Raw genomic sequence first — 10384 nt, 5'->3', positions numbered from 1 at the left:
AAGAAACTAGGTACCTGTTAGAGATGCATGTTCATGAAGAGGATGTACAATCATATATATGCAACAAAATATACTAGAGAACACCGAAAAAGAAAGGGTTAGCAACTAGATGCAACTAGGGATCATGGACATCACAAAGTTGCATTGCTACAAATAGTATACAAGTTCAACCGACACATATCATCATCATCGGCATCATAAATCACTAGAAGTTCCATCCTTCCATATCATCGAGGATGGACCCTAGATCTTGAACGGCGTGAGGTCTAGACGTTGCATGCCTATGCGAGTTCGGACGTCAGCTCGCGATATAGGGCCGTGGTGGAACATCCCCTTCTCATCGACGACTTCTTTCATGATGACCGTTGCAATGTCGCTTTGGATGTGAAAGAAGTCATCTCTAAGTTTATAATCCGCTTCTCCATGAGATTCTAGCCACTTGTGGATATGATCATCATTTCTGCTTCTCATGCGAAGCTTTTGGTGATCCGTGTTGAACTGAATCATGAGATGGAGGATGTAGAATCCATCCTTCTTGCTTGGTTTTGGGACTTGGATGCAGGAGAAGTTAGTTTTATGCGCGAAACCCATCTTCTTGTTCCTTTGTTTCCTGATCTGCATGTGGCCACCTCTAAAGCTGAAGCCTTGGAGAGCATCATCTAGAATATTCATTATGTGGGTGTAGTCTTTTTTCTCGTAGTCTCTGGAAGGGTTAAAATACACGGCGTGGGAGACTTGCGGATAAAGAACGATAAGGACGGCGCGCCCGTTGCTACGGGGAAAAGACACCTCAAATTATTCCCCATAGAGAGAGAAGGAATGATTGAAATGTAAGAAAGGGTTGTTCGAAACTGACTTACTTTGGATGATAAGGCACGAGGACAATTTCGGCATGACCTTTGCTAAAAAATGGACATATTGAGCGCCTGAAATTCACCGGAACGGAAATGAATCAACATTCCGGCGTAACATAGGCAACTCGGATCATTTACCAAAACATGACATGTCCAAAACATGACATGTCCACATATCACATGTCCAGTTCAAATTTGCATATAAATTCAGCAAATTTTCAAACCTATCTAAATTCGTAACTAAATAGATAACCTAATTAACATAACTAAAACCTAAGTAAATTAACCCTAGCTAGCAGAGAGAGAGGGGGGTGGTTTACAGAGGGTGCAAGGCGAGGAGGCAGGCTCGACGACGGCCGAGGTTGGGAGGGGAGGAAGCAGAGGAGGGAGGCGAGGGCCGACGGGTCGGGGGCGAGCGCCGGCGCCGGGGGCGAGCGCGCCTGGGTCGGGGGCGGCGGGGTCGGGGGCGAGCGCGCCGGGGTCGGGCGCGGCGGGGTCGGGGGCGGCGGGGTCGGGGGCGAGCGCGCCGAGGTCGGGGGCGAGCGCGCTGAGGTCGGGGGCGGGCGCGGCGGTGCGACTGGGCCGGGGAAGAGAGAGTGGGGATTTGGGGGAAAAGAGGCGGGATGAAGCAGGGAGAGGGAGAATTTTGGGTTAAGTGGACGTAGCAGTAGCGCGTTTTCACGAAACGCGCTACTACTATTACGAGCAGCTATAGCGATTTTCTGCAGAAACCGCTACTGCTATCTTGACTAGCTGTAGCTCTTTTTCACTAAAGCGCTACTGCTATAACCAGTTTCCCTTTTTTCTTTTCCTCAGCATAATAGGAACATATATATTACATCATTGGACCCTTGCATAATAATGGCTAAGTGTGTATACAAAATAGGAACATATATATATTACATCATTGGACCCATGCATAATAATGGCTAATTAAGTGTGTATACAAAATAGGAACATATATATATTACATCATTTGACCAATTCCTCAGCGCTGACGTTTTCGTTTTTGAGTCAGCTTCTTTCCCTTCTTGTTCGTCGAAGAATAATTGAGCCCCTCATTGTGACTTTGCCTTTTCCATGGAGTATGATTTTTCTTTGGTAATGTAGTATTGATTCTTCTTTTGACATATACTTCATCATCATCGTCATCTTCCCTCATTGGGTTGCCGTACTGATCATAGTCTTCCTCGTTGGCGACTCCATCCATTCCAATGATGTTTCTTTTGCCTTTCCTCACAACAACACGACTGGGATTGCATGGGTCGGTTATGAAGAAGCATTGTGTCACGTGCTTAGCGTGTACCCATGGCTCGTTTTTTGCGATAGCGTTCACGATAGCGCTCTTGGCGTCGGGTATAGTCATGGTAATGAAAATCTGGCTTTCTCTTTCGACATTCTTAGCCCATCTAACACGGAACATCATCGTGTTGTGCAGTCCAGAGTAGTCAAGCTCCCAGATCTCCTCGACCCTTCCATAAAATCGTTCAGTTGCGCCGTTGTCGTTGCCGGTCATGCATTCCATCGTCACTCCTGAGTTCTGATATTCATCACTGTCCATCTCTTTGGCCTCCGTGTAGAATGTGTATCCGTTGATATCATATACCTAATAGGTTACGAGGTTGGGCGAGGGGCCATGTGCTAAGGGGTATATGGGCAATCCGTCCTTAGAGCCCTCCTCCGGGGGATTAGCAATAATATGCTCTTTGAACCAATGCAGGAAAGTGGAGTTGTGCTCTCTAGTAACTTCGGCGTCCGCCCTGCATACCCCCCGGTCACGATACTTCTTTGCGATAATTTCTTTGTGCAGTGCCACGAAAGGATCTACCTCGTCTAGGTGTTGTAGCACTACCAAGTTTGCTCTGTCAAAGTCGCTGCGTCGATCTGAGTATGCCACATGTAGTTCCCTGCGACCGTTGCAGTGACCTTCTCCTTCGAGCCTCCCATCATGCTTGTTAACGGGCAAACCAACACTAACACCAGGCGGCTGGTCTGCGCCATATAGAAAATTCTCACAGAAAGAGATGCACTCTTGTGTCAAATAGCCCTGGACGATGCTTCCATCCGGACAGGACATGTTACGAACGAATCCTTTGATGATCCCATTCATCCTCTCAAACGGCATCATGTTGTGCAGGAATGACGGCCCCAGGTCTATTGTGTCATCCACAATATGGACACACAGATGCACCATCACGTCAAAGAACGCGGGCGGGAAGTACATCTCAAGCTCATTCAGTATCACAACGATCTCTTCCTATAGCCTTCGGAGCTGCTTCACACTGATCGACTTTCGAGAGATGACGTCGAAAAAGTTGCAGAGACCAATAAGCGTGTCACGGACGTGCTTGTCCATTATCCCTCTAAGGGCAACAGGTAATATCTGCGTCATCATCACATGACAGTCATGAGACTTCATCCCGCTGAACCTTTTCTTGTCCGTGTCTAGATATCTACTTATCTTGCCACAGTAACCGGAACTAACTTTGACTCCGGTAAGGCACTTAAAGAATTGATTGATCTCAGCCTGACTTAAGGTGAAGCAAGAAGGGGGGCAATAATCCTCATTCTTTATTTTCTTGCCCTTCTTCTCCCGTGCCTCTGTCTCCGTCTCTGTCTCGTATGACATTTTACGGGGCGGCATGTGCAGATCTTCCCTGATTTTCAAATCTTGCAAGTCTTTTCTTGCCTTCGGCCCATCCTTGGTCTTATCCGGCATGTTCATCAGTGTTGCGAGCAAGCTCTGAAGGGCATTCTTACAGATATGCATTTGATCAAGGCAATGAGGTGTATCGAGTTTGTGCCAGTACTCCAAGTCCCAGAACACAGACCTCGTCTTCCATACCTTCAGCAGTGGCTCCGGCGCCTTTTTCATCGACTTTCCCGACGCGGGGCACTCCTTCCAGTTTTTCAACAGCTCATCGATTTCGGCACCGCTCCGCTTACGTGGAGGTCCTCGATGCTCAGCGTGACCATTGAATAGATCTCCACGGTTTCTCCATGGGTCGTCCTGTTCGAGCCATCTTCGATGCCCCATGTACACGATTTTCCCAGACCCGCCATCTTTCCTTGACGTTAGCTGCTGAGACGTTGTATCATCCATGAACCGCGTGCATCCACAATATCCATGGCACACCTGGCCTGCCACATATCCGTAACCAAGGTAGTCGTGCACTGTCATGATCAGCGCGGCTCTCATGTTGAAATACTCGCCTTTGCTGGCGTCCCATGTCTTGGCCAGTGTTTTCCATAACGTGTCTAACTCCTCCTGAAGTAGCCCCAGATACAAATTAATATTATTTCCTGGTTGTTTCGGTCCTTGAATAAGCATGCTCATGTGAATGTACTTCGATTTCATGCACAACCAGGGGGAGGTTGTACATCCATACAAACACGGGCCATGTGCTATGGTTGGTGCTCTGGTTGCCAAACGGATTCATGCCATCAGTACACGCGCCGAGCACGATGTTCCTTGCATCACATTCAAAATACCAATAGAAGCTGTTCAACGCTCTCCACTGGCTTCCATCCTTGACGTGTCTCAGCTTCGGATCATCTCCATCGTCGGGCTTCTTCCTCTCCGCATGTCAGCGCGTTAGCTTTGCTTCCTTGGGATCTACAAAATACCTCTGGAGACGGGGAGTGATCGATAAGTACCATACCACTTTCTGGGGACATTTCTTCCCGGCCTTCTTGTATCGAGAAGCATTGCACACCGGACAACTTGTTTTTTCCGCGTGCTCCTTCCGATAAATTATGCAATCGTTGATGCATGCATGGTATCTAACGTGTGGCAGATCAAGAGGGCACACGATCTTCTTGGCCTCATCAACACTACTAGGGCATAGATTACCCTCGGGAAGAACATCCTTTAGGTACTTGAGATGCTCATCGAGGCTAGTGTCGGTCCATTTGTTTTTAGCCTTCGTCTTCAGCACTTGGAGCGTGAAACTCAAGCGGGTCACCTCAGGATTGCAACCATCATACAATGGAGTGTTCGAGTCTACCACCAGTTGCTCCAGCTTAGCCTCCTCTCTAGAAGCAGCTCTCTCAGTACTCGTCTCCTTGCGAAGCAATGCTTGAACATGAGGGTCCCGCACGATTGAACTTAGTACCGACGAACTCTGCTGCGTGGAGTCCATGTCGTTCTCTCCGCCGCCATGTCCGGCCCCTTCTCCGCCGCCATGTCCGGCCTCTTCCCCACCGCCATTATCGATCATCTCTTTGTCTTGCCCCGTGTCATCATTGCCTGCCCCGTCGGCATCCTCAACATCGTCATCCTCGTCTTCAGTTATCCATCAAGTATAGCCATCCATGAAACCAGTCATGAGCAGGTGCGCTTCGACACGACCATCGACATGGGGGTCAAGCCAAACTATTCCTTTGCATTTTTGACACAGACATAAAACCTCTGTCAGGTTATTTTCCTTCATGTCCTGCACCGCCGACCGCAACCACCTGTCCACCATCGTTCCACTGACCATCGTCAACTCTGCACGGTAATAATAAACAAATTGATTATAAAAATGCATGCATTCATCAAAGTCATACAAAAATTCGGCATGACCTTCCTTAAAAATAGGACATATATAGATCTAGAATTTGCCTGGAATTCGCCGAAACGGAAATAAATCGACATTTCGGCAAAACATAGGCAACTCAAATGCACAATTTGGCGTCAACTCATGCCACACACAATTTCCATAAAAATATCACACACATGCATAAACATATTTCCATTTTGCAAAAGCATGAAATATTAATCACACCTCTATCTCGAGATCGAGCACACGGTTGAGATGATGATGTAGGGAGGTCAAAAGTGCACAAAGCTCTTCTTGACAAAGAAAGATCTAGTTAGGGGGCAAATAGGTCACTTAACTAAATGCTACATGTACCTAGCTAGCTAATTTGGGAGGAGACAACTTCAACTAGTGGAGGGGGGAGGAAAAAGAGAAAGGAGATGAATTAATGGAGGTGGTGTAGTTATAGCTAGGAGTAATGAAGAGAGAGAAAGGTAGGTAGAAGAGGGAGAGTAATGGGGGGAGAAGTATTAAGGAAGAAGAAGAGTGAGAGAGGGAGGATGTGGGAGGTAGGGGAAAGGGAGGAGAGGAGATGGGGAGGGGGAGGTGGAAAAGGTGGTGGGTGCTGCGTCTTAGCAGTAGCGCGGGAAAGAAAGCGCGCTGCTGCTAAGAGCGTAGCAACAGCGCGCTTTCCTGTCACGCGCTACTGCTAAACGGGCCAACCCTGTGCACAATTTCAAAATTAGCAGCAGCGAGGTGACAAAAAAGCGCGCTGCTACTATGGCATTAGCAGCAACGGGCTCCCTGGAGCCGCACTACTGGTAAACTTATGTCGTTGTGTACTGTCGGTGGATTTTTTTAGCAGCGCGGTTTAAGCGTCACGCGCTACTGCTAAGTTTGCACCAGTAGCAAGCTTTCCGTAGCCGCGCTGCTACTACTTAGCAGCAGCGCCTGTTTTTATGCCGCGCTGCTGCTAAGATTCTGTGTATAAGGTTTTCCCTAGTAGTGAGGTTGCATTCCGTTTGGACTCCATTTGGTATTCCTTTTCTTTGAAACCCTAAAACAGGCAAAAAACAGCAATTCTGGGTTGGGCCTCCGGTTAATAGGTTAGTCCCAAAAATAATATAAAAGTGGATAATAAAGCCCAATAATGTCCAAAACAGTAGATAATATAGCATAGAGCAATCAAAAATTATAGATATGTTGGAGATGTATCAACGTACATTAAACTCACATTTTTGTATCCTTTTGTCATGCCATCTTTTAACCTTTTCTTTAAATAGTTTGGTATTCTCATAAGCCTGGGTTCTCCATTCATCAAGTGAGCTAATGTCAAAAAGCCTCTTCTCACCGGCAAGTTTGAAGTCATAGTTGAGCTCTTTAATGGACCAATATGCCTTATGTTCTCGTTCAAGAGGTAAGTGACATGCCTTTCCATAAACCATTTTATACGGAGACATACCAATGGGATTTTTGTATGCAGTTCTATAGGCCCATAATGCATCATCAAGTTTCTTGGACCAATTCTTCCTAGATCTATTAACAGTCTTTTGCAAAATTAATTTAAGCTCTCTATTACTCAATTCTACTTGACCACTAGATTGTGGGTGATAAGGAGATGCAATTCTATGATTAAAATCATACTTATCAAGCATTTTACGAAAAGCACCATGAATAAAATGTGAACCACCATCAGTCATTAAGTGTCTAGGGACTCCAAACCTCGGAAAAATAACTTCTTTAAGCATCTTAATAGAGGTGTTATGATCAGCACTACTAGTTGGAATAGCTTCTACCCACTTAGTAACGTAATCAACAGCAACTAAAATATGTGTATACCCATTAGAGGAAGGAAACGGACCCATATAATCAAAGCCCCAAACATCAAATGGTTCAATAACAAGTGAATAATTCATAGGCATTTCTTGATGTCTGCTAATATTACCAATTCTTTGACATTCATCACAAGACAAAAAAAACTTACGGGCATCCTTGAAGAGAGTAGGACAATAAAAACCGGATTGCAATACCTTATGTGCAGTTCTATCTCCAGCATGGTGTCCTCCATAAGCCTTGGAGTGACACTTGCGTAGGATCTGTTCCTGTTCATGCTCAGGTACACAACGTCTAATAATACCATCTGCTCCTTCTTTATAAAGGTGTGGGTCATCCCAGAAGTAATGCCTTAAATCATAGAAGAACTTTTTCTTTTGATGGCATGTGAAACTAGGTGGTATAAACTTAGCAACAATGTAATTAGCATAATCAGCATACCATGGAGCAGTACGAGAAGCATTTATGACAGCTAATTGTTCATCAGGAAAGCTATCATCAATAGGTAGTGGGTCATCAAGAACATTCTCTAACCTAGACAAGTTGTCTGCAATGGGGTTCTCAGCTCCCTTTCTGTCAATAATATTTAAATCAAATTCTTGTAGCAAGAGAACCCATCTAATAAGTCTAGGTTTAGCATCTTTCTTTTCCATAAGATATTTAATAGCAGCATGATCAGTGTGAACAGTTACTTTAGAATCAACAATATAGGGTATGAACTTATCACAAGCAAATACAACTGCTAAAAATTCTTTTTCAGTAGTAGCATGGTTTCTCCGGGCACTGTCTAGAGTTTTACTAGCATATTGAATAACATTTAATTTCTTATCAACTCTCTGTCCTTGAACAGCCCCTACAGCATAATCACTAGCATCACACATGATTTCAAATGGTAAATTCCAATCAGGAGGCTGAACAATAGGTGTAGAAATCAAAGCTTTCTTAAGTATTTCAAATGCTTCTACACAATCATCATCAAAAAAAGGAACATCTTTTTGTAAGAGATTAGTCAGAGGCCTAGAAATTTTAGAGAAGTTGTTAATGAACCTCCTATAAAAACCGACATGACCACGGAAACTTTTTATACATTTAATGTGTTGGAAATATGCCCTAGAGGCAATAATAAATTGGTTATTATTATATTTCCTTGTTCATGATAATCGTTTATTATCCATGCTAGAATTGTATTGATAGGAAACTCAGATACATGTTTGGATACATAGACAACACCGTGTCCCTAGTAAGCCTCTAGTTGACTAGCTCGTTAATCAATAGATGGTTACGGTTTCCTGACCATGGACATTGGATGTCGTTGATAACGGGATCACATCATTAGGAGAATGATGTGATGGACAAGACCCAATCCTAAGCCTAGCACAAAGATCGTGTAGTTTGTTCGCTAAAGCTTTTCTAATGTCAAGTATCATTTCCTTAGACCATGAGATTGTGCAACTCCCGGATACCGTAGGAATAATTTGGGTGTGCCAAACGTCACAACGTAACTGGGTGACTATAAAGGTGCACTACGGGTATCTCCGAAAGTGTCTGTTGAGTTGGCATGAATCGAGACTGGGATTTGTCACTCCGTGTGACGGAGAGGTATCTCTGGGCCCACTCGGTAGGAAATCATCATAATGTGCACAATGTGATCAAGGAGTTGATCACGGGATGATGTGTTATGGAACGAGTAAAGAGACTTGCCGGTAACGAGATTGAACAAGGTATCGGGATACCGACGATCGAATCTCGGGCAAGTATCGTACCGCTAGACAAAGGGAATTGTATACGGGATTGATTGAATCCTCGACATCGTGGTTCATCCGATGAGATCATCGTGGAACATGTGGGAGCCAACATGGGTATCCATATCCCGCTGTTGGTTATTAACCGGAGAGTCATCTCGGTCATGTCTGCATGTCTCCCGAACCCGTAGGGTCTACACACTTAAGGTTCGGTGACGCTAGGGTTATAGAGATATTAGTATGCGGTAACCCGAAAGTTGTTTGGAGTCCCGGATGAGATCCCGGACGTCACGAGGAGTTCCGGAATGGTCCGGAGGTAAAGATTTATATATGGGAAGTCTTGTTTTGGTCGCCGGAAAAGTTTCGCGCATTATCGGTATTGTACCGGGAGTGCCGAAAGGGGTCCGGGGTCCACCAAGGGGGTCCACCTGCCCCGGGGGGCCACATGGGCTGTAGGGGTGTGCGCCTTGGCCTATATGGGCCAAGGGCACCAACCCCAAGAGGCCCATGCGCCAAGAGATAAGGGAAAGGAAGAGTCCTAAAGGGGGAAGGCACCTCCTAGGTGCCTTGGGGAGGATGGACTCCTCCCTGGCCGCACCCTTCCTTGGAGGAAGGGCCAAGGCTGCACCTCCCCCCTCTCCCTTGGCCCTATATATAGTGGGGGGAAGGGAGGGCAGCCCAACCCCAAGCCCTGGCGCCTCCCTCTCCCTCCCATGACACATCTTCCTCCTCCCGTAGCGCTTGGCGAAGCCCTGTTGGAATCCCGCTACTTCCACCACCACGCCGTCGTGCTGCTGGATCTCCATCAACCTCTCCTCCCCCCTTGCTGGATCAAGAAGGAGGAGACGTCGCTGCTCCGTACGTGTGTTGAACGCGGAGGTGCCATCCGTTCGGCGCTAGGATCATCGGTGATTTGGATCACGACGAGTACGACTCCATCAACCCCGTTCTCTTGAACGCTTCCGCGCGCGATCTACAAGGGTATGTAGATCCACTCCTCCCTCGTTGCTAGATGACTCCATAGATAGATCTTGGTGACACGTAGGAAAATTTTGAATTTATGCTACGTTCCCCAACATAATGTCCATAGGACACGACATCTTTTCAATAGCATCAACTTTAGCTTTATCAACTTCAATACCTCTTTCAGAAATTTTATGCCCCAAGACAATACCTTCATTAACCATAAAGTGTCACTTCTCCCAATTCAAGACAAGATTAGCTTCTTCACATCTCTGCAAAACTCGATCAAGGTTGCTTAAGCAATCATCAAAAGAAGTTCCGTAAACAGAGAAATCATCCATGAAAACCTCAACAATCTTTTCACAAAAGTCAAGGAATATAGCAGTCATACATCTTGGAAAGGTAGCAGGTGCATTGCATAAACCAAAAGGCATACGTCTATAAGGAAAGGTACCGAAAGGGAAAGTAA

Source organism: Triticum urartu, chromosome 5, assembly GCF_003073215.2.
Source record: "Triticum urartu cultivar G1812 chromosome 5, Tu2.1, whole genome shotgun sequence".
Taxonomy (NCBI): Eukaryota; Viridiplantae; Streptophyta; class Magnoliopsida; order Poales; family Poaceae; genus Triticum; species Triticum urartu.
Note: the sequence above shows the minus strand (reverse complement) of the source record.